This window comes from Eretmochelys imbricata, chromosome 13 (genome assembly GCF_965152235.1).
Source record: "Eretmochelys imbricata isolate rEreImb1 chromosome 13, rEreImb1.hap1, whole genome shotgun sequence".
Taxonomy (NCBI): domain Eukaryota; kingdom Metazoa; phylum Chordata; order Testudines; family Cheloniidae; genus Eretmochelys; species Eretmochelys imbricata.
Genome location: NC_135584.1, coordinates 4,526,613 through 4,552,127, shown reverse-complemented (window position 1 = coordinate 4,552,127; position 25,515 = coordinate 4,526,613). Strand labels below are relative to the sequence as shown.

Here is a 25,515-nt window from a genome sequence, read left to right as displayed (position 1 = left end):
CCCTGGGCTAGGGACACCATCCCTGCCCAGCCTGGCTAATAGCCATTGATGGACCTATCCTCCAGGAATTTATCTAGTTCTTTTTTGAATCCTGTTATAGTCCTGGCCTTCACAACATCCTCTGGCAAAGAGTTCCACAGACTGATGGTGCGTTGTGTGAAAAAAATACTTCCTTTTGTTTGTTTTAAACCTGCTACCTATTAATTTCATTTGGTGACCCCTAGTTCATGTGTTATGAGAAGGAGTAAATAACACTTCCTTATTTACTTTCTCCACATTGGTCATGATTTTAATAGACCTGTCAAGGTTCCTCCCCCACTCTGAACTCTAGGGTACAGATGTGGGGACCTGCATGAAAACCTCCTAAGCTTACTTTTACCAGCTTAGGTTAAAACTTCCCCAAGGTACAAATTAATTTTATCCTTTGTCCTTGGAATATCCACTGCCACCACCAAACTCTAACTGGGTTTACTGGGAAACGTAGTTTGGACACGTCTTTCCCCCCAAAATCCTCCCAACCCTTGTACCCCACTTCCTGGGAAAGGTTTGGTAAAAATCCTCACCAATTTGTATAGGTGACCACAGACCCAAACCCTTGGATCTGAGAACAATGAAAAAGCATTCAGTTTTCTTACAAGAAGACTTAATAGAAATAGAAGTAAATAGAAGTAAAGGAATCACCTCTGTAAAATCAGGATGGTAGATACCTTACAGGGTAATTAGATTCAAACATAGAGAATCCCTCTAGGCAAAACCTTAAGTTACAAAAAAGACACACAGACAGAAATAGTCATTCTATTCAGCACAGTTCTTTTCTCAGCCATTTAAAGAAATCATAATCTAATACATACCTAGCTAGATTATTTACTAAAAGTTCTAAGACTCCATTCCTGTTCTATCCCCGGCAAAAGCAGCATACCGACAGACACAGACCCTTTGTTTCTCTCCCTCCTCCCAGCTTTTGAAAGTATCTTGTCTCTTCATTGGTCATTTTGGACAGGTGCCAGCAAGGTTACCTTTAGCTTCTTAACCCTTTACAGGTGAGAGGATTTTTCCTCTGGCCAGGAGGGATTTTAAAGGGGTTTACCCTTCCCTTTATATTTATGACAAGACCTCAATTATATCCTCCCTTAGCCGTCTCTTTTCCAAGCTGAAAAGTCCCAGTTTTATTAATCTCTCCTCATCTGGTAGATGCTCCATGCCCCTAATCATTTTTGTTGCCCTTTTCTGAACCTTTTCTAATATATCTTTTTTCAGACAGGGCGACCATATCTGCACGCAGTATTCAAGATGTGGGCGTACCATAGATTTATAGAGAGGCAATATGATATTTTCTGTCTTATTATCTATCCCTTTCTTAATGATTCCCAACATTCTGTTCTCTCTTTTGACTGCCGCTGCACATTGCGTGGATGTTTTCAGAGAACTATCCACAATGACTCCAAGATCTCTTTCTTGAGTGGTAACAGCTAATTTAGACCCCATCATTTTATATGTATAGTTGGGATTATGTTTTCCAGTGTGTATTACTTTGCATTTATCAACATTGAATTTCATCTGCCATTTTGTTACCCAGTTTTGAGAGATTCTTTTATAGCTCTCCGCAGTCTGCCTGGGACTGGACTACCTTGAGTAGTTTTGTATCATCTTCAAATTTTGCCACCTCACTGTTTAACCCTTTTTCCAGATCATTTATGAATATGTTGAATAGGACTGGTCCCAGTTCAGACCCCTGGGGGACACCACTATTTACCTCTCTCCATTCTGAAAACTGATCATTTATTCCTACCCTTTGTTTCCTATCTTTTAACCAGTTACCAATCCATGAGAGGACCTTCCCTCTTATCCCATGACTGCTTACTTTGCTTAATAGCCTTTGGTGAGGGACCTTGTCAAGGCTTTCTGAAAATCTAAGTACATTATATCCACTGAATCCCCTTTGTCCACATGCTTGTTGACCCCCTCAAATAATTTCAGTAGATTGGTGAGGCATGGTTTCCCTCTACAAAAAATATGTTTACTATTCCCAAATATGTGAATTATGGTGGTAAGATCCACATCAGAAACAGAAGTTTGCAATCTTCTAGAGAGAGATGCATTTAGATTGTAAGCTCCTTGGGACAAAGACTGTTTTTCTGCCAGGTGCTATACAAACACAGAACAATGGGGTCTTGGTACATGATTAGGACCCCTAGGCACTCCAGTAATACAAATAAATAATAAATGATTAAAAGTAGTTGTGTGCGCATGCACCTTGATTTTTTGTTAAAACCAGGATTTTTGTGGTTCATTTTAGATAGTCTCTGTAAATTTTGTGAACAGAACTTCAAAGCAAACATTCTAGCTTCTCAGGAAACACCAAAGCCACCATCCTGTTCTGTATCAAGTGACAGATCTCATTTTGAAGGCCACAGAGAATGACAGCTTTGTGAAGTAGTCACACAGCTCTAAATTAAACCATCTCCAAAACATTGTGTGCTCTATCAAAGGAAGCGCTGGAAACATTATCCTCAAGAATTACTCACACCTGACCGTAAGAATCAAGGACCTGAGAACTGATGCTGTACCTGGAAGAGGCTATGCAAGTTGTGGACAAGCTCCGAATAATATTTTCAATTTCAAAAACTGTGAAAGACTAGAACTGCTACAAAATCAAATCAAAATAATTCTTTGTATTACCATAGGTGTCCCTATTGGGAAAGAAAGGCCTGACCTAATTTTATTTATGGAAGAGCTATTGTCAAAATTATTAATATTACAAACCAGCAAGAACACTATACATGTAATATAGTGTTGGTAATGCAAATAGCACTCATTTTGCTTGAAATAAAGAGCCTGCTGACATATGGTCTAACCAGTTTAGCTATGCTCTTTGATAGAATCCAAACACTCTCAGTCCCAGCTGAAACCTACCTTGTCATCCTAAGCTAAAATGAATAAAAAATCCTCTCCTCAGAACTGAAGCACACAGCCAGCTGGAAACTCATACTTTCAGTGATTTTAGGGTTATTTTTTCTCCTGTCTCATCCTAGTTACACAGCATTTTAAAATACATATATTTAACAATATAGGACTCATGAGAGCCAGATCATGGCTAGAAACAAATAGCCTTGAAGCTCTGCATCAGTTCATTGCTAACTCAATGGACAGCATTGTCCATGTGTCACTAGACCATTAAGCTTGAATGCACATTCTAACAACGGTAGCTTTTCCTTTAGCTTCCAGACTTATGCATTAAATATTTATTAGTGAAATATTTTCAAACTGGAGACCACAAACTTGCCTCTAATATTACTTTACACACTTTAAAGATTAAAAGAAATACAAAACTAATTTGAATTAGCAAGGGTCCAGAGCAGAATAACCAATGGATTGACTGCTTTAGTCCAATTCCCCAGATGAGATACTGTTTTATAGCACATTCAAAGAGAGTCAAATGGAACTGAGGATGCTCAGCACCTCTGAAAACTTCTGCCACCCAAATTTTAAAATTTTGGGCTTAGCTCATACTGTGCAGTTTTTGCAAATAAAAATGGTGGTGTATTGTTAGTGATAAGATATTTTAGGAGTAATTTTCTGGGCATACAAATTACACAGAAACACTGAACCACCACACTTGGCTTATACATCTTTTCTTAACTTTGCCAATTGTGATTACTATGATACTTATATAAATGGAAGCTCTCTCCTTTCTGATCAATCTGCTCCTCCTGCATGATTTGTTGAGTACAGAAATTCAGAATCATTTCAAAGAAGAACCGTGATGTCACAAACACTGGACTGACATCACTGAACAAATCAAAAAGGGATGTGGAATATGGATGAATATGTAAGATAAGCCATATATCTGCAGACAGCCGATTCCTCTCGTGAGGCTGAAACACATCTTACCTATCAACCAACATTATGTGGGGCAATTAAATTCTCCCACAGCTCTGCATAAATAACTCAGATCAAGGGTCCAACAGGGAAAAGAGCAGTTAGCATAAGCTTTCAATGAGGAAGAAACTTCTAATAAGCATTTAGTTGTTCAATGTCCTATAGATCTGGGTCACAAAAATGTCTATCAAAGATACACAACTGTTCTTCACAATTAAGTCTGCATAAAGGGACTTTTTCCCCACAATCAAAGACTGTCCTGCTTAACCAACCTGCCTTGGTATTAAGAACTAATTTAAATGTACATTGTTTGGATGAAGGTGACATTTTCAAGCAAATTCCTTTGCATGTCTTCCTTAAACACTTGAATATTTCTAGTGCCATTGCTTTTTCAGCTAGGCTACAGATATAATGTTGTCTGCCACCACCATGCAATAAGGTATTTTAAAGATATGTAATAAACTATTCTAAGGCCTAAAAAGTTTATGCTGGGTTGTAGATCTATTGGACTCTATTGGCATGGCTACACTTGCAGATGTAGAGCACTTTGAGTTAAACCAGCCTTCGGAGAGCGCAGTAGGGAAAGCGCTGCAGTCTGTGCACATTGACAACTTCAAGCGCATTGGTGTGGCCACATTAGCGGCACTGGGAGTGGTGCATTATGGGCAGCTATCCCAGCATGCAAGAGACTGCAAAGTGCTTTTCAAATGGGGGTGGGGGGCTGGGGTGGAGTGTGACGGGGAGTGTTTTGTATGTATGTGGAGGGAGAGAGAGACTGGGTTTTTGGGGGGCTGAGAGCATGTCAGCATGCCGTCTTGTAAGTTCAGACGGCAGCAGACCTCTCTCCCTCCCCCCCCGCCACAGCATTCCACATTAACAGTTGCTTTGTCTCGGAGCAGATAAGCAGCCAGCTGTCAGAAACGGAGCTTTCAAAGGACATATCTGCATTCCTGCAGCGATTCTAAAACAATGACAGGAGTGGTCACTTGACTTACGGGGATTATGGGACGTTTCCAGAGGCCGATTAGAGCGCAGTAATGCAACACCTCGTTCACATTGACGCCCAGGTGTTTCAGCCTAGGCGCACCAAGCGTTGATCTTCTCGCCGAGGTGGAGTACCAGCAGTGCTCTAGCCACGAAGTCAGAGCGCTCTACATGCCTTGCCAATCTGGATGGGTAGTGAGCTAGGGCGCCCAGGGCTGCTTTAATGCACTCTAACTCGCAAGTGTAGCCAAGCCCTATGTTATCTGGAACTGCATAAGCTTCAAAGAGTTGTGAGAAATGAAAAATAATCCTGTAAAGGATATTTACATACCAGAAACTAGGAGTTCAAAATTTGTGCCTCAGCGGATCCACACTGTAGGATTAGCATGCCATGGAAGCATCTGAATCATTGACAGAAGTAAAAATTGACAGAATCCATGCATCTCACTCAGTCTCTAAGCCTTTTGGAACTAAAGGCCCTTCCACCTAACCAGCTCAATTACTCCCAACCTCAACAGAATCTAATTACAAAAAACCTGAAAGGTTCTTTGAGAAAAACAAGTCTCTTGGAGGCAAATATCTCCTTGGTGAGCGTGGATAAACAACATATCCAGCATATGAAGCTGAAAAGCAAAAACATTTCTCTCAGAAATCCTCTAGAACTCATTGCTTGCTTGCTGACAGATTTTATTAGAGGAATTCATATTCTGTCCTAACTAGGTTTTTCATGGTACTAGGTAAGTGACTTGTGCAGATCCTTAAAACTACTGTGGAAAGAGGGAGTCCTTTAATAACTTCTCTCTCTCACCTTCAGGGGGAAAACAGTCAATGAACCTAGAAGAATTTTTTATTTTTTAAAAAAGCCTCTCATCCTAGCCTTTATAAGACTATGCTCTCTGCAGCTGATTCATAGAAAGAAGAAGCAGGGAAAGGAATAAAGAAGAGCTCTATCGAAACAATAGGCTGGATACATCTCCTTCCTCTGGGTCAGACAGCAGCTCTTCCCCCTGCAAGATAGTTAGGCCAAGTGAGGAGCCCTGAAGCCCTAAGGACCTAACCATGACAGCTTCCCTTCTCAGTGAAGAACCTCCACTCAATTGCCTCCAAGAGTACAAGAAGAGGATCCAGACACCAATCAAACCACCAGAGGATAAGAAGAGAAAAGAAGTCATTTACAGGTGCTGAGGTCATCATCAGTTTCTGGAGTAGGAGAGTTCAGACACAGATGCTGAAGGGAGCATCTTACCACCAGGCGGCTGCTCAGGTGGATTTGCAGTTGAGCCATGAAAGAGGAACCTAGGTAGTTCCTGTAAAAATGGCAATACAACCACTCTGGATAATATTTATTGAACTCTGCTAGCGGAAAGGACATAGTTTAAGACAAGGCTAAAGAGAGTACACTTCTTGCCTTCCTTTCTTTCTTTCTTTCTTGGGTTTGTCTGGAGACGGGCACACTCATTGTGTAAGAAAAGCCAGGAGAGAGTTTTAACTACTCAAAACAGAGAAGGGGTTGAAAATTAAGCACCCTCAGCCTTTTATATGTCAAGGATCTTAGCATCAGTATCAACTATCCATCTTCTAGAATGGAGTCCAAGAATTCTTATCTTTTCCTCCACTTAAAGAAAAAGAATCCCACTGGCAAGATTAACAGATACTATGATAAACGATCTGATGCAAATGGTAGAAAATCATCACAATAACAGAGAGTAAAATAAAGAAGTGCTATCCTATGGGAACTTTTAGCACAGCTTGTAAAACTGTCATGAAAGTATCCGCCCTCACAAAAAAAAAAAAAAAATCTACTTGCCGTCCTTTACAATGATCATCATGAAAATGAAGAAGCTATCCCAGATACACTGTCCTGGAAGGCTGCTTTAGCAGATGAGCATGGAGACTGATCTGGGGCTGGGATTTTACCAGCTATTACAAAGAGTACCTCAAGTGGGTACTTTTTGCAAAATAATTTAGTGATGCTCTAGATTTTTGGGGAGGGTTTTTTATCCCACAACTGAATCCTGGCACCTGACTGCCTCTGTCCTGGTAAAATCTAAATGTCAATTACATATTAAAAAAAAGTAAACTTTCCAAATGAAAAAGAAAGTGAAATCTCAAGTTTTCCAGTGCAGCAGATTATGTAGTTGAAAACTAACACTTTCAATTAAGTGTTCTGTTTCAACCAATATTTACCAGTAAAAGACTGCATAAAACCCCGAACGATCAGCACGCGTATTAGTAAATGTTGATTTATACCATAAGTGTAATACCACTACTAGCCTCCACATCCAGTCCATCTGCTTCATGCTAATTAAGAGCAGTTATGATCTGGCATCTTTCTAGGGAACTAAATTCATGTATATTTTCTAAAGGAAAAACCCACATGTACCAGATCGTAGCATGATTTACGGTGTTTGGAAGGAGTTCTAAACTTTGGTTTCTCCTTCCACCCCCATCAAGATGTTGGGAAATTTCTCTACCCATGAAATGTGAACCTTCTGCTCCTTCTGTAGTATTTGCCAATTAAATGAGATTTGCAAACTCTGCAAGAAATCAAAAAGACATTACTTACCTTAATAAATGGTCAAACTAGATCCTAGGTGTCTAATACCCGTTTCCACAGAAATTAAACTGAATCCTCCTAAGGGAAGAACACAAGCAAACCATTTGTGTATTAGCATGATGCTACAATACTGTTCTGTTCCTGTGGTTTTTTTTAAATCCCTGAAACCTTTAATAAAAAATATCACCATCACCTTGTTACAGTTACCCTTTGTGCTATACTAGAGACAATAGATTTAAGTGAAATGCCAAAAGAGGATTTTATACTTCACTTTTGAAAAGAAATATTTTTCTTCTGACCGTTTAAATAGGATAACAATTGAAATCACTATCTCGGTATATCCTTACTGGATGTACAACTACTTAAAGTCAGTAGCAAATAAGTGACTGATTAAAAGGGACATTATCAGAGTATTTAAACACAAATGTTGGGTTTTGTAAACCATTTTTATGCAAAACCTAAGATACTGTATCTGCATGTTTATTAAAATGAATTAGTTTCCATTTAAACATTCCCATTATGCTTTGATCTAAACATTACCTCACTGTGGCAGGCCATAAAAAAAGAAAAGTGAACAGATTAATTTATTTTCATTGTCCAAGCTTAGTGAAGCACAAGTTAATGGCAGCAAATGGTGAAAAAAAAATTTAAAAAAAGAAAAACATTTTAAAGAAACACTTAATTGTTTAGAAAGTCAGAGAGGTATCTGCAAATACCTTTAACTCAGCCCCGTCAATATTTGTGATTTTTTTTTTTAAAACTACATTTTTCTTTAAAAAAATAAAGTTTTTTTCTACCCAGTTGCTACATAAAAGGCCTGCGTGCGCGCACACGCACACACATGGAAACCACAATAAAACTGACTAGACACAAAATGTTGTGGAATGCACAAAGGAAAACATTTTCTAATCTTTCCATAATTATCATTTAAGGTGTTATTTGTAACACCAGTAGCTAAAAACTTTCAAGTAGTATGATTTTTAAGTTGATGATGCCTTTTTAATAGTCTGAAATGTTTTTAGAAAGAACGTAAAGAAATTTGTTTTAAAAAATGAAAACAAAATTTTATGACATATGGTATGACCTGTTAGAAATAAGTGAACTTTAATTTTTAAATTTCATCCACAGTAAAATCTATATTTTACTTGTGGTATCACCCCATTTTTGGCAGTTTATGTACAACATTGTCCGATTGAAATTAAAGGGACTCATGCAAATGCATGGAGTAACTGAATTTCAATATGCCAATTTTAATGCCATTTTACATGGCATTAGCAACAAGAAGTTTGTAGCTTCATGCCGTGGGGACCACACTGACTCCACAACAATGTAGTTATGCCAGTGCAAATTTCCTTCATTTAGATAGGGCTTCTATTAACATAATTCCTGGAGCAGATTACATATAGCGGAAAGTGAACCAGTCGCAGCCTTGGTCCACACTACAAGCTTATGTCAGTATAAGTAGGTCGCTCGGGGTGAGAATTTTCTACACCCAAGTCACGTAGTTATACCAACCTAACCCCCAGTGCACTACGTCAACAGGGGGACTTCTCTCATCGACATAGCTACTGCTTCTTGGGGAGGTGGAATACCTACAGTGACAGGAGAAGCTCTCCCGTCGGCATAGGTAGCACCTTCACTAAGCGCTCCAGCTGTACCATTGCAGCACTCTAAGCCCTGGTCTACACTACGAGTTTAGGTCAAATTTAGCAGCATTAGATCGATTTAACCCTGCACCCATCCACATGACGAAGCCATTATTGTTGACTTAACGGGCTTTTAAAATCGATTTCTGTACTCCTCCCCGACGAGGGGATTAGTGCTGAAATTGACATCGCCGGGTGGAATTTGGGGTAGTGTGGATGCAATTCGACGGTACTGGCCTCTGGGAGCTATCCCAGAGTGCTCCATTGTGACCGCTCTGGACAGCACTCTCAACTCAGATGCACTGGCCAGGTACACAGGAAAAGCCCCGGGAACTTTTGAATTTCATTTCCTGTTTGGCCACTGTGGCGAACTCAGCAGCACAGGTGACCATGCAGTCCCCACAGAATGTTTCTACACTCCCCCTATCATCTCCGTCCCTGAGGTTATCGCAGATTAGAAGGCGAAAAAACCGCACTCGTGATGCCATGTTTTCCGAGCTCATGCAGTCCTCCTGCACTGATAGAGCACCGCTTAATGGATGGAGGCATTCAGTGGCAGAGGCCAGGAAAGAATTGCCGTGTTTGCTTAACAGCAAAAGTATCATGCCTTGCTAGCGATCCTGCCCGAGCCAGGTCACTGTGTCACATGCACTCCACGCTGTGTCAGCCTTGGGCGGGGTCATGACCACTTTGTGAGCAGGAAGGCCACAGATATAGACATTGCATTAGGTAGCTTCTGTGGCTAGAGAAAACATTCCTGTGAATTCGGCAAAGTCTGTGGCAAAAAAAAAGAAGTCCCGTGACACACCAAACTATTCATAATACACAACCACGTGTTACATAAAGTATAACAGGGACCACACGAGGGATACATTCAAGTTGGGTTTCTGTAGTGTAGTGGTTACCGCTTTCACCTAACACGCAAAAGGTGTTCGAAACAGGTTCCTTTTTCTGACTTCCCTCCTGCATTTTTAGTCTTAGAACAGACCGCGCTGTGAAATTTTACTTTGAATTGTATCAATTATGAGTTAAATAATATGGAAGCTCTCTCTAAATTACAATCCCGGGTTCCTTACCCTTTCAGCTGCTCTGATAAATTAACATTTTTGTTAGGGGTGGGGGAAAATTTTCATAAAGCCTTTTATAGGGACTAAACGCTATCTAGGACTCTGAAATAATCTTAACGTGGCCCACAGAGTGCAATCCTTCGTTCTCGATTTGTCATTCCACAAGTTGAACTGCTCCTTACTACTCTCCAGGCTTCATGAGCCATGGGAGCAAGGTGCAGGCTGGGGCAAGCACGACTGCAGGATGTTGCCGGCTGGGAGAGCAGCCTGAGGCAGAAGCCTCCAGCTCGCATGATATTCCAGGCAGGACTGAATCTCCATGAGATGAAACTTAAAGAAGAGAATGATCTGGAGTCACTCCCATTCAGTGCTCTACGAGGAGGATAGCCACGTCTGTCCAGGCGCCCCGATCAACCTCAGGAGCACTTCTATAAAATCGACCTGATTTCGTAGTGTAGACACACCTTAAGTGTAAACAAGCTCTCAGTAACTCGTGCTTTAGCATACAAGGAGAAAAAATGTGGGTCAGCAACATAAGCTGCTCCCCTCTCAGTGTTCTAGGTGAAAGGTGCGAAGATTGCTGCTTGTCACTGGTCACACATAAGTGATAAAGAAGAGAAAAGTCAAGCACCAACTACAGTGAATGGATGTGAGAAGCTGCAGGGTGCTACATAATGTGACAATGACTCAGGAAAATAAAAATGGGATACAGAGTTTTTTTGAATAAGAGGCCTTTTCTAGGGGCAAATCTAGTCCAAGTCAATAGTGACTGAAAGTTGTTGCCATCCGAAAACTGTATAGTAGTTTTAGTTAAATGACTGAAAGGTGGGGGTCTCAGTCCAATTTCCAACAGGCAAGAGTATACATCTGAGTTATTCAAAACCAAAAATTCTTGTTGTCAGACACCAAGAAACCAAAAATTGAAAGAGCTTGAACGTGAACTACCTACTCGCCCCAGAGGTGGGCTCTCTACGTCAAACTTGCAGTTTATTAGTCAAACAACAGAAAGAAGCTTACACCACTGCTGGGCATGCAGCATCTATTCTACTGTAAAACAGAAGACGATTTCTCTATGGGTGTCAATCTTTCACAAACACTGAGTACGGTTAATGAAGAAAACTGATGCTAATTAAACTCAGTAGCACCCCCATACTAAGGGAAGAATGAAGAACCCTAGTAAACATCCATCCTGGTCTTGATAAATCCCCTTGCTCACCTGATAGTTGTGGGTCGGAAACACTCTCTGGGACATGGGGGTGTTTAAGCCACCACTATCAGTAGAATAAAAAACTTTCCTTTAGAAAGAGTTTCTAGCCTGTATTGTTGCAAAGCCCTGGCTTACACTCAAAAGTTAGGTCGACATAGCTACAGCACTCAGGGATGTGAAAAATTCACACCCCCTGTGCAACATAGCTATGCTGACCTAAACTCTGGTGTAGATGTGATTAAGTCAAAGGAAGCACACTTCTATCAACCAGGCTACCATCGCTCAGGGAGATGGATTACCTACAGCAACAGAAAAACCCCTTCCATTACTGTAGAAAGCATCTACACTACAGACTATAGCAGCTTAACTATGGTGCCAGAGCAGTGCCATTGTAGCACCTGTAGTGCAGACATGGCCAAAGATAACCTTCCAAATACAAGTGGACATAGCGTCTCCTTTAACCTGCCAGCAGTTCTAGTGCCTCTGTTCAGTTTCCTCCAGCAAAAGAGTGAACTGATAAGATGGATGTTTCACAGGTGCTATTCAGAAATTTGCAAAGATTAATGAAACTTGATAATGTTGTCAATTAGGGTTGGGGTTCCCGGGATCTTTAGGAACTGGGATGGGCTTCTCATTAGGCCACTGGGCCTGGACCTTGTATGTGGTATACCCCAAATCTATCGTACCAGCCTCTAGCTAGGTGTATCTTAAGATTTTTCCAAGCCCTGCTCCCACAAGTACTGTAATTAGTAAATCTGTTTCAACCTGAAACTTAAGTTTGGTGAATTTAGGAGATCAGGTAAAACTGCAGTACAGCACTAATACACAGTTGAAAAAAATCTATGAACAAGCCAAGCTAGATGTGTCAAACTGATGTCTATAAGGGTTGTTTTCACTCTTCTGCCTCTGACGAAAGTTTCACCACAGACAAGAGTGCATGCAGTGTTTGACTGTCAATGACAAGTGGAGAAGAGTACTAAGCAAGGCAAGTACAAGATACCAGCACTGAGCTGCCCACATGCTGGCAACAGGAAACATTTTTCAGAAGTAAAACATACAAAAAAAGCTAGCTGGGGAAAAAACAAAGAGAAAAAATGTGTGAAAGAGAAAAAAAATTTTTCATGGTCTTTCTTTTCTTCAAGAATTAGCTATGGAGCTTGTTTGCTAGCATCAATTCTATCTACATCCAGAAAAATTCTTTAGCAGCAGAAAAAATAATTTGCAGCTGGAAACTACTTATCAAAACCAACATAGTAAATTACTAACAAACTTAATTCTGTTAAAATACAAACATATGAACAATCCCTGTCCCGGATATTCCTTACAATCTTCTCTTTCCAGAAATCGTATCACAGGGTCCAGTCTCACTTATTCATAGCATTCTCACAAACAATCCATTCTCACTTATTCATAGCATTCACTGTTCAGTTCAGGGGCCATCTGCAGTACAGATTTCTGGGATTTTACTCGCTTGGTTTCTGTTGCAACTGGCAACTCTAATTTAGTGATTCAGGAACGTTTTGATCCACATGTACAATCCAATTATTCATTATTCAACAGGCCAGATCCACTGACCCAGAGATCTACATAATACCCAGCCTGTAATCACTTGTAAATACCTTCCCTCATTATTACATTGTGTTCAGAATAAAAACAAATGGGGCTGAAACAGAAGGAAGGAACCCCGAAACGAAACAGAAAATGTTCAAAGACAAAATTAGCATATGCTCCAGGGTTGTCTGTCCCATTTAAAGACATAGGAGGAGCAAGAAAGGCCAGTGAGGATAAACAAGTGCTTGAAAGGCATGTGATAGATGAACAGGTATATAAATCAAACAAAAAGATTAAAGAATGCCAGAGCCAAGCAGGTTGCAACTGAAAGCAAGAGTACAAAATAGCAAAGCAAAATTCAATAATATACTAATATTAATGTAAAAAGTTTTTTAAAGTCTACATGAATTTTGGTTGTGGAGTATCCTTGTCCTGTTAACTGTGTGTATTATTTATTCAAAAAATTTCTGCCTGCCTCATTTGCTCTAATTCTTTGAATCAATGCAAACTATCGCATATTAAAAGATAATTTTCTCTGCTTCCCCTCTATGCTTTGCCCCAATTAGTGTTTTCAGCATCTCTTCTTTGAAGAAAATCAAGCAAGCCATATGTTCCCAGTTTTTCTACAGATTCCTAACTCCATCAGTTTTCCTGCCATGTTTCTGATTCTCTTTAGTATTTCCATTTCCTTCTGAAAGAAAAAGTATGCCTATTTCTGACACCTGCGCCACTCTCCTCCCACACACAAGAAGAGCGGTTTTTTAAGTAATTTCGCCTTTCAATAAAATACTGTCATCAATCTGAGTCCAAACCCTGATCCTCACTTTTTGTTTATGTATCATTAAAATATCTTACCCTGTGATGTGATATATCAGCACAATGAGAAATGGATAAATTCACAAGGATTCAAAGAATCAGTGCAAATAAGGTGACTGTATTAACTATTTAAATAATTCTAAGAGTTGTATACAGGGAAACTCCAAACCATAAACACGGATTTGGGGGGAAAAACTTTTCATATAACACTGCACCGATGATCAGTCTATACCAGCAAGCATGATATGCTCACAAATTTGATTAGCTAAAACTATTACTGTAACTAGATATTGTTCTGAGGCGACATCTGTAAATGTCAAAAGTTTGATGAAAAGATTTAAAAGGTTGACTAATGAAGTGTGAAAAGGATTAGTATTGTCAGATGAAATAGACTACAGATGAAACAAATTGCTAAAAGCTAACCACCATGCACAGGAAGGCTTACTGTTAAAACACTCTAGATACAGACTGTTTTATCTGTCTTAAAATGGTAACTGCAAGTATATTGATAAACAGACGGAGAAGTTGGTTCATTGCAACTTCAAAGTGCAGTACTTCCACATGCTCTTCTGCAGTCCTACTTATAACTTCCCATAGCAGTGTCCTTTTCCAAATCACAATACAAAGTCTTTTGGCTAAGATCTAGTATTCAGTCTGCTATCTGATATGACCTTTATCAAGGAACAGATGCTGCCCTTGCAGGAGGATGCAATGTCTATTAGGTACTTCCAACTCTAAGTGCTATGTTCCTGTGGGTTAAAGAGGATAGATCTTAACTATATACACAAGAGGAAACTGATGAAGCAAACAAACTGCCAGCCAACACAGCACGGCTTAAAGAGAGCCCAGCTAGCCCCACACCGCTATAACGGCAGCCAACGCCAGGTCTGGAGTGGGGAGAGAAGGAGAGAACCTGGGTCACCTTGGGGCTGCGTGGAGAAGAGGCAGGAGTTACCCTTCCCTACCTGAGGGGAAGAGATGCTAGCCTGCCAGCCAAGGTAGCCATATGGGAGTAACTACTGTCTCCTCAGACAAGGGAGACTGCAAAGGAGACCTAGGAGACTCTGGCATATAAGGTAACTAAGTGAGAAAAGCTCAGACACATTGTGGGGTTTGGCCTGACCAACTTGCAGCTGCCCCGCCCGAAGGAGCCAGGGACGACGGCAGGGCACTGCCCAAGATCCATGAAAGGGTGCTATGGGAGACAAGACACTCAGCAAATTGTACTAGAGGGGCCACACCACAAACTGAACAGAAAGTGGTAGGAAGTAGCCCAAGGCAGTGGATTTAGACTCCCTGCTAGGATGACCCCACAAGGTTCAGGGGTCGACACACACAGGGCCCTGGGCTGGGACCCAGTGGAGAGGGAGGGCCTGATTCCCCCAACCACTGCTGCCTAAAAGACTTAGGATCCTCAACCAAACAGGGAGCAGAAAGCTAAGCATGCCAACCACTAGGCCACCCGCCCTGCAAACCACCTGGTAGAGAACCATTTTTCCTTTTTAACCAAAGGGATACTAGTAATTTGAAGCATTGTGCTTCAAGCCACTACCTGACCTAAGTGTAAGTCTGAACTGAAGTTTGTGTTTTAAAAATTAATGTGTAGACGATTTTTGTGTTATAGAAAGTGAAAAATAAATGCCAGTGACTGAGCCAGACATAGCTGCAACAGAAATCCTCCACTTAAATCCTGATCTACAACTACCCTACTATTCTGGTCATGAACTTCTCAACACAGTCTCACTGTGTCAAATTTTGTGATGAAAATAGAGGGACCATGATGAGACCAAACTCATTTTTCGCTTGGAATAGAACCTAGGTCTCCAACAGTGAAAGACTATTGTTCTAAATACTAAACCACTTCTCTGAAGTAGTATGAGTTACAAAAGTGTTTTAAAGAAGCAATGCAAACGACTAAATAAATAAATAAATAAATAAAAACACAATACTAAAAACAAGGCCCAGGATAAACACAGCTCCTCTGATTAAATTTAAAGTCTGGATTGATTTTTACAGACATGAACCCATAAAACAGGGGCTATGTTGAAACTTAACTACAGCAGTACAAATGCCATCTCCATAATAAGCTTAGCGGATTAAAATTTAGCCATTTAAGGCTGATTGACCAACTTGTTATAAAGACTTGTGACCTTGTACAATCCACTGGTGATCTATACAATCCATTGGTGATCTTCCAGAAAACATCATCCTGGCCACTACGAATGTGGAAGCTTTCTACACCAACATTCCACACAAAGATGGACTACAAGCCGTCAGGAACAGTATCCTCGATAATGTCTCGGCAAACCAGGTGGCTGAACTTTGTGGCTTTGTCCTCACCCATAACTATTTCACATTTGGGGACAATGTATATCTTCAAGTCAGCGGCACTGCTATGGGTACCCGCATGGCCCCACAGTATGCCAACATTTTTATGGCTGACTTAGAACAACGCTTCTTCAGCTCTCGTCCCTTAACGCCCCTACTCTACTTGCACTACATTGATGACATCTTCATCATCTGGACCCATGGAAAAGAAGCCCTTGAGAAATTCCACCATGATTTTAACAATTTCCATCCCACCATCAACCTCAGCCTGGACCAGTCCACACAAGAGATCCACTTCCTGGATACTACAGTGCTAATAAGCGATGGTCACATAAACTCAACCCTATACCGGAAACCTACTGAACGCTATACTTACTTACATGCCTCCAGCTTTCATTCAGACCACACCACACGATCCATGGTTTACAGCAGTGGTCTCCAAAGTGGGGTGCGCAAGACGATTGATTGGAGGGGCGCAGCAGGAAGAGCGCCGCCAGAGCAAAAGGGCGGCGCGGCAGTAGGAGCACTGCTGGGGGCGGTGGAGGAGGAGGCAGCCCCGAGACCTCCGGCCCGTGGAGGAGCGGCCGGAAAGAAGCAGCACTTTCCCCTGCAAAGCTGGCCAGAGAGAAGTGGCGCTTTGAAGGGGAAAGCGCCACTTCTCTCCAGCCGCTGGCTGCGTGGCTGCCCCTGCTGAGTCCTCCAGCCCATGCTCTCAGGGCCACATTCCGAAAGGGGCTTTAGAGCTGCGGGTCAGGGCCCTGGGGCCCCCTTAGCCCAGGGCCCTGAAGCCCCTGCGTTCCGGGTGGCCCTGCCTGCCGGGAGGTGGGGTGGGGTGGGGGGATGGGACGACAGCTCCCAGAATCGCAGCTCCCAGAATCGTGGCCATGGGGGTGGTGCTGTGCTGCGTAGAGCCACCTGCACACCCCCTGCAGTAAACAGGAGCTGCCCCAGGTAAGTGCTCTGCACCTCCTGCCTGCCCCAGCCCTGAGCCTCCTCCCGCACCCCCACCCTGAGCACCCTCCCACACCCTAACTCCCTCCCAGACCCCGCACCCCCACCCTGAGCGCCCGCTGTATCACAAAGTGTTAAACCAAGATTTTCAAAAATAATAAAGCATATTCAATCACATTGCTCTCACTAAAAAGATTAATAATAATTTTTTTTAGTGAGAGCAAAAAGGTTTTTTGTACCGTTAATACAATAAAAAATTTAAAAAATATTGTTTATTTCATCTTTATCTCATTTTTTAATTTCTATTTTTTGTGTATGTTTTATAATTTACACAATATATTAGTACAGTAGTACATGTATATAATTTATACATAAATAAATATACATATATTGGGGGTGCGTGCTCAAAAAATTTTTATTAATGGGGTACGCGATCAAAAAAGTTTGGAGACCACTGGTCTACAGCCAAGCTCTATGATACAACCGCATTTGCTCCAACCCCTCAGACAGAGACAAACACCTACAAGATCTCTATCAAGCATTCTTACAACTACAATACCCAAATGCTGAAGTGAAGAAACAGACTGACAGAGCCAGAAGAGTACCCAGAAGTCACCTACTACAGGACAGGCCCAACAAAGAAAGTAACAGAACGCCACTAGCCGTCACCTTCAGCCCCCAACTAAAACCTCTCCAGCGCATCATCAAGGATCTACAACCTATCCTGAAGGATGACCCATCACTCTCACAGATCTTGGGAGACACGCCAGTCCTTGCTTACAGACAGCCCCCCAACCTGAAGCAAATACTCACCAGCAACCACACAACAAAAACACTAACCCAGGAACCTATCCTTCCAACAAAGCCCATTGCCAACTGTGTCCACATATCTATTCAGGGGACATCATCATAAGACCTAATCACATCAGCCACACTATCAGAGGCTTGTTCACCTGAACATCTACCAATGTGATATATGCCATCATGTGCCAGCAATGCCTCCCTGCCATGTACACTGGCCAAACTGGACAGTCTCTACGTAAAAGAATAAATGGACACAAATCAGACGTCAAGAATTATAACATTCAAAAACCAGTCGGAGAACACTTCAATCTCCCTGGTCACTCGATTACAGACCTAAAAGTCACAATATAACAACAAAAAACACTTCAAAAAACAGACTCCAACAAGAAACTGCTGAATTGGAATTAATTTGCAAACTGGACACCATTAAATTAGGCTTGAATAAAGACCGGGAGTGGATGGCTCATTACACAAACTATTTCCCCATGCTTATTTTTGCCCCCTACTGTTACTCACACCTTCTTGTCAACTGTTGGAAATGGGCCATCCTGATTAATAGCTCACCTTAACTGACCACTCTTGTTATAGTGGGTATGGCAACATCCATTTTTTCATGGTGTGTGTGTGTGTTTTCCTACTGTATTTTCCACTGCTCGCATCCGATGAAGTGGGTTTTGGCCCACGAAAGCTTATGCTCAAATAAATTTGTTAGTCTTTAAGGTGCCACAAGTACTCCTTGATCTTTCTGCTGATATAGACTAACATGGCTACCACTCTGAAACCTATAGAAGAGTAAGATTCAAATCTACTAAAGAAGAACTTTCACATCTTGAGGAAAGAAATACCTTAAATGTAGTTCAAATTCCCATTTAGGTGCTCCATCCTGACTCTCACCTTTTCCCCAATTAAACCAAATATACAAAAAGCTTTGTTTTAAATTTGCATTCATTGTTTAAAATCCCATTCCTCCTATTTAATCCCGCAGGAAAGTTCAATTATTATTTATGACATTACTGTAATTTCCACAGCAACATAATAGTGGCACAGATAGGATACTGCAGCAAACCCATAATTAAGATGGAGAAGAAAGCACTTGATCTGAAGTGGTGGAAAAAAGGCCAGAGGTCCATGAAAAACTGCAAAGTAAGTTGTTTTTTGTATTAAGGTTTTGGTTTGCTAAAATCCCCTTTTAAAGTTTCCCTATATTGGTCTGCACAGTTTTGTACTAGTACAACTATTTCAGTCAGAACAGAATGTACCAATTTTTACTTTTCCTGTGAAGAAGTGAGCAAATTACACTGGAAGTTGTCAAAACATAGCCAGACCGTGAAAGTGCTCTCCCAAACTCTTCTCCCAATTGCAACAATTTTGCATGGGATTCCCAAACATTGAAAGAAATGAAGCTAGATCAGAGGTGGGCAAACTACGGTCCAGGGGGACTGTCCTGCCCAGCCCCTGAGTTCCCGGTCAGGGAGGCTAGCCCCCGCTTGTCCTCCCTTCCCCGCAGACTCACCTCACCCCGCCGCCAGTGCTCTGGCCCGCTGCTTGCAGCGTGGCTGGCTCTGGCTGGGCTGCGAGCTCCTGCTGCTCTGAGCAGCATGGTAACGGGGCAGAGAAGGGGGTTGGAGGGCTGGATAAGGGGCACAAGATCCTGGGGGCAGTCAGGGGGGACGGGGTTGGATAGGCATGGGAGTCCCGGGGGGGCTGTCAGGGGAGGTTGGATACTGGGCAGGGGCCAGGCTGTTTGGGGAGGCACAGACTTCCCTACCTGGCCCTCCATACAGTCTCGTAATGCCAATGTGGCCCTCGGGCCAAAAAGTTTGCCCACCCCCGAGTCAGATGGAACGCAACATCCAATATGCAAAAAAGCAAAACACAAAATCCATTCCAACCTAGCCTTCCCAAAATAACATCAGACCAAACAAAAAGCCCAGTCTCTATTGACTGGAGGAGACAGATTTTTGCATGTTTTGGGACATGCTTCAGTGGAGGGTGCCATATAAAAATCTAGAAGAAAAAGACTGTGTAAGCATCTGGATCTTTCCATTTAACCAACTGCATGTGTCAAATTATGGCTATACTAGATGAACTGAGTTATCTGGGAAGAACAGAGGTTAGTCCAACAAGCTTCTTTCCCCAAAGCCAGTTTTGAGTAGTCAAAAATAACTGCAAACAAGTTATAAGCAAATTAAAATTAGTGTTGTAGAGAAAATCTAAAGAAAAACCACCACCACCAGAATGGACTAAAAAAAAATAATGTCATCATAATATTCCAGGATATTAACACATACTTTAATTAACGTTAGTCTGCCAAGTAAAAGCAATTACTTCACCAGGAAAGGCACAGATTTACTGGAAATTCCCCTCCCTATCTACCTCCTACAATAGTGGAGAACAGAAAAAGGAGACAAATGTTTTATCTGCCTTCATAAATAATTGTTGCATTCATAAATAATTATTGCAGATACTATAAAGTAACAGAGAATTACTGAAAAAGTGGATTTACAAAAAAAAACCCCAAATAATGCTAAATGGCCTTTATAAACATAAACAAAGGGATCCTGTCAATTCACTTTTGGCCCCAAAATTAGATTTTTATGTAAAAGCTTCTCTTTACAAAACTTAAACCCAAAAGAAATGTTTCCATGATTTAGTTACTAATTCCAATTGTAACAGGCTTTTAGTTCCCCCTCTCCACCCAACAAACATTGCCTTGCACCATTTCAATCTGAGCATTGCAGAACTAGTACAAGAGAACCTGAAAGCAAAACTGACTAGACTATTTTAATCGATCAAGCTGAGAGGAAAGGAAGAAATTAAATCATACTAAACAGTAAAAATACAAATATTCAAATTCTCAGCTGTATCTACCCAAGATCTTATTGGTAATAGATATAAGGAGGTTAGTCAAGACCATGACTGTTCAAAAAAGAAAGCCTCTTTGTGAAGAATCATAGAATATCAGGGTTGGAAGGGACCCCTGAAGGTCATCTAGTCCAACCCCCTGCTCGAAGCAGGACCAATTCCCAGTTAAATCATCCCAGCCAGGGCTTAGAATTAAAGAATTAGCTTTGTTTGTGTTCAGTTTCTTTTCTCTAACATTCAGTTCTGCACTTCCTTCAGCCATGTGAGCACACATCCTTACTTATGATGAGTCTACTCTGACATCCAAGAAAGCAAGAAAAAGATCCATCAGAACCCTTTGGGATACTGATGTCCCTTCTTGAGCAGTTCAACGCATTATCAAAGAATGCTGCATGTAATTCTGGTCACCCCATCTCAAGAAAGGTATTAGAATTGGAGAAAGTACAGAGAAGTACAATAAAAATGATTGTGGGTGTGGAACAGCTTGCACATGAGAAGATATTAGAAAGACTGGGAATGTTCAGCTTGGAAAAGACAACTGAGGGGGGATGTGATAGGGGTCTATGAAATCAAGAATGGTGTGGAGAAAGTGAATAAGGAAGTGCTGTTTACCCCTTCACAGAACACAAGAACCTGGGGTCACCTAATGAAATTAACAGGCAGCAGGTTTAAAAGAAAGTACTTCTTCACACAATGCACAGTCAACCTGTGGAACTCATTGCCAGGGGATGATTTGAAGGCCAAAACTATAATGGGGTTCAAAAATAAGTTCAAGGAGGATAGGTCCATCAATGGCTATGAGCCAAGATGGTCAGGGACACAACCCTATGCTCTGGGAGTCCCTAAACATTTGACTGCCAGAAGCTGGGACTGGACAACAGGGGATGGATCACTCAGTAAATTGCCCTGTTCTGTTCACTGGCTCTGAAGCATCTGACACCGGCCACTGTCAGAAGACAGGGTACAGGGCTAGATGAACCATTGGTCTGACCCAGTATGTCCATTCTGATGTTCTTATGTTCAGAGCAACAGAGCCAATTTTAAGCATAAGCAATGCAAGCAATTACATCCCCGTCCCCTAATGCTAACCTAGAAAAGGTCTCCCCACCTTATGAAATGATATGCTGTAGTGATCCTCCCTTGATACATCAAGTTCGAAGAGAGAGACAACCCTTGGACTCAGGAAAAGCTACTCACCGTCCAACCCTTCTCTGCCTGGTAACTTGGTCCCATAGAAACCAGCTCCAGAAACAGAATAGCTTAAGTGTCTTTAAGAAGTCACCAGGAATCTACTGCAACTATTCATGCACAGACCATGAGTTTGCCCCCGCCCTCCCTCTCCCACACAAACACTTCCTATTTCATAACTAGTATTAAGCCGTTTGTGTTGTAAAAAGGCAACGGTCAAAAATGATTCCTGGATGGTAGGACTAAGTCAATTTTTCTGAACAACAGTTGCATTTTCAACAATCAAAGATGGTCTGCAAAAGGATTATTTTAAAATATGGCTTATTTTCAGTTTTGCTTCTTCATGATTAATAGAGGGAATTAAAAGTGTGGGTTTGGTTTTTTTGTTTTTGTTTGGGTTCCCCCCCACTTTCTTTTACCTCAGAAATACCTGGTAAATCAAATCTGGTCTTCCCCAAGGTCTCAGAGGATGTATATCTAATTCTCACACCTTATATGAAGGGGTATGAATGTTGAAGCGTTTCTTTCTCCAAAATTTTAATTGATCAACTTAACCAGTGTTAACAAATACCAAAAATCTAACTTTTGAGCAGTATGTCTAAAAACCCATCCTCCTCTCAATTTTCACTCTCCCAGCTTTTGTAATGTCACAATTTCACTATATCTCTAGGCACTAGAGAGACTTCCAGAAAAGACCGGACTTGAATTTCTCATGCAAAGGAGCCCAGAGAAACAGAGCAGCAATTAGTAAAGGGACACAGTATGAGGCTGCTATACTTAAAGGGTCCCTGCGTTGGGACCCGGAGCAATGGGTGGGACAGGCCCCCTTCCAACCAACCACTGGGCAGAAGTAGCTACACCCTAAGGAAGGGAATTAGAACTGTGGCACTCCACAGAAGGGAACCACACTACTGGGACTGACTTAGTGGGGAGCTGTGGTTAGCAAACTGAGTCCAAGCAGGGTGGCTCAGCAGGAATGCCGGGCTCACTGAGGCCCCAAGGAGAGACAAGGAGTCCCCAGGGATGCTGTTCAGTACTAGAGGAGGAACCTTGCAACCTAGCTGGACCAACTGAGGGTACTGTGATGGGTTAAAGACTGAGCCCAGGGAGGGCTGCAGGACATTTTAGACTCTATACCCCGGAAGGAGTTACTTTGTTTCACACATGGACAGAGTGAGACTCGGCTGGAGGGCTGGGTCACGGAAGACCCGCCTGACAAGTGCAGAGACCGGGGGATACTGCGTGAGGAGAAAAAGCTCCAAATGAAGGCAACTATGTTTCACAATGTAACAAAGGGCACAAATTAAAAACAATGGTGTAGCTGAGAATCTTTATTACTGGTGATAATTAAAAAATAGCACAGCTTGAATTTCAGATCCCAGTTTCAGTCTGCAAGCTGGGTAGTTAGAAAAAATATTCTGCATCTGAAATGAGCAAAACTGATATAGAAATCATTGGGACAGTAAGATGGAGAAACCTTAAATTCCACTTTTATAAACTCAGTTTTCAGAGCAGAACCACACTTAAAATAATCTTCAGGGGTTTATAATACAAGTACTCATATTACTCTACTGCATCATTACAAGTCACTCCCATTCTCAATGTATATTGGTTTTAGTACTGTAAGGTATCAAGTTATTAAATGTAAACTTTTATTTCCCTAAAGAAAATAAGAGAGATCACGCTGCCAAAATGATGACTGGTCTGAGACTAGTTTGAGTGAGAGCAAAATTTTGGATCTACTTTTTTGGTGTTGACCAACACTAGAACATAAAAAGCATCCTATTATTCCTCATGCCATACTGCTCTCCACAGAATGCAAGCATCACCCCTATATATTAACCTACTGCTAATCCCCCTGAGAAGAGTAATACCTCTAGAGAATCCCCGTCAATTTATTGTTTATACAATGTTTTGAGATCCCCAACTGAAAGGTGCCACAGAAGTATTATTGAATTCAAACGGTCAAACTAGGGAAGGAGGGAAAATGATATAGATCAAACATATTGAGGGAAAAATACAATTCACAACCCACTTTCCCCCACTACTCCTCTTCCAATAGTATCTTTACACACCCTGACATTTTATTTATTTATTTATTTTTAACAAACCCTGCCACATGACAGCAAGGAAGGAAGAGTGAAATCTCTTTTGCAGGATTTGTTTAAAAAAAACACTCAAGGGGGACAGCTAAGGTACTACAGTAAAGGGTGCCAAGAACAGAACGTAAGGAAAGGAACGTGGTTTAAAATAAGAAAGGACACAGCAGGCTAGGGTGGGGAGGTGCACATGAGATGACAGCAAGAGATTAAGGGAAGGAGAGAAGTTGGATTTTTATCATTTCAAATGTACACAAATTAATGTTACAATTCTCTCAGAGATATGGTGACAGGAACAAAACAAGTTAACTTTGCTCACAGTTTATACTGTTACCAGAATCCCTTAATGCAACTACACTTTATGTGTTGTACAATTGTAACCATATTATTCTTCAAGCAATGGCTGACAAAAATCCACTTGCCTACTCAGAGTTGGCAAGTTAAAATCATGAACTAAGTGTTGTAGCAAAATGGTACTTACAAGTATAACAGGAACTCTTCCCAACAAGAGAATGGAAATCAGGAGTTCTATAGGATAAGACAGAAGGAATAAAGCATAGTAGGTCAGGTATAAGGAAGTGAAATGAGAAAACTAGTTTGTTAGTAATTAGGGATGGGACATTTTCTTACAGTTTACAAAGGGCTAGGATACCGGAAGGCAATGTGGATGGTGATTTTACATTGACTACAAGAGCTCCTTGCAGGCTTTCACAGACACGTGAACATTTAGCTATTTTTGTTTTCCCCTCAGATCTCTTGATCATCACATGCCTTCCCCCATAGGAAGTAGACTGCCACTCTCCAATACAATATTTGAGGAAGATCTTACATGTTCACTTTGTCTGCTGACAGCACTTCTCCCATGTTTCTATCAGAACTGAGAACCAAGCAAAATTACACTGAATCCATGACTATGAAGGAGGAAAAGGACTAAAAACCTCTAACATGCTTCCCCCCCCCCCCCACCCTCAAAGATTTGCTTTAACTCTTCACAGTACCTTAAATACTGTGATTTTTTTAAAAGATGTAAGAATTATTTTGGGAAAGTTCAGTGTCCTGCCTTATATAAGGGGTGACACTAGATGATCACAATGGTCCCTTTTAGCTATGATAGCTGTAACTTTTATTTATAAAAGCATCTCACTGGAAGCACTTGAGGCTATTAAGTACTAGCAGTATGAATTTCCTGTACCTGACACATTTCTAGATAGTTACATACACTCCTCTCTCTACTTACTGCCCTTAGCAATTTTTGTATGTCAGCATTTTTTCCTGCAAACAGCTGATTCAATGGTTAAAAAGCAAAAATGAACACCAACTTTTCCTTTTTACCTACAGCTTAGTTTCTTCTTATGGCATTATCAACTGATTTGAAAGCAAAAAATCTTTTGATGAGTGTAACAATCTGTGCAAAAGCTCAAATATATTATAGAGTATGGGTCAAATGTTTAATATTTCAAAGCCAAGAGAAATATTGTTACAAGATATCAATTAAGAACAGTAAAAAAAAAAAAAAAAGCCTAAGACAGAAAATAGCATTTGGCTTCGTGTTACAATACGAAAAATGGAGAGC

The 25,515-nt window shown here is 41.2% G+C and overlaps 1 protein-coding gene across 2 annotated transcripts in view; it reads right to left on the bottom strand.

The window, feature by feature from the left end:
- DNAJC5 (DnaJ heat shock protein family (Hsp40) member C5) overlaps positions 1-25,515 on the bottom strand; it is a 65,586-nt gene that overhangs the window by 28,562 nt on the left and 11,509 nt on the right. For both annotated transcript variants that reach the window (XR_013347746.1, XM_077831858.1), the window contains exons 2-3: positions 24,424-24,470; positions 7,430-7,498 (exon numbers count right to left, since the gene is read on the bottom strand). The gene's annotated coding sequence lies outside the window, so the exon portion shown is untranslated. The remainder of the gene's footprint in view (positions 1-7,429; positions 7,499-24,423; positions 24,471-25,515) is intronic.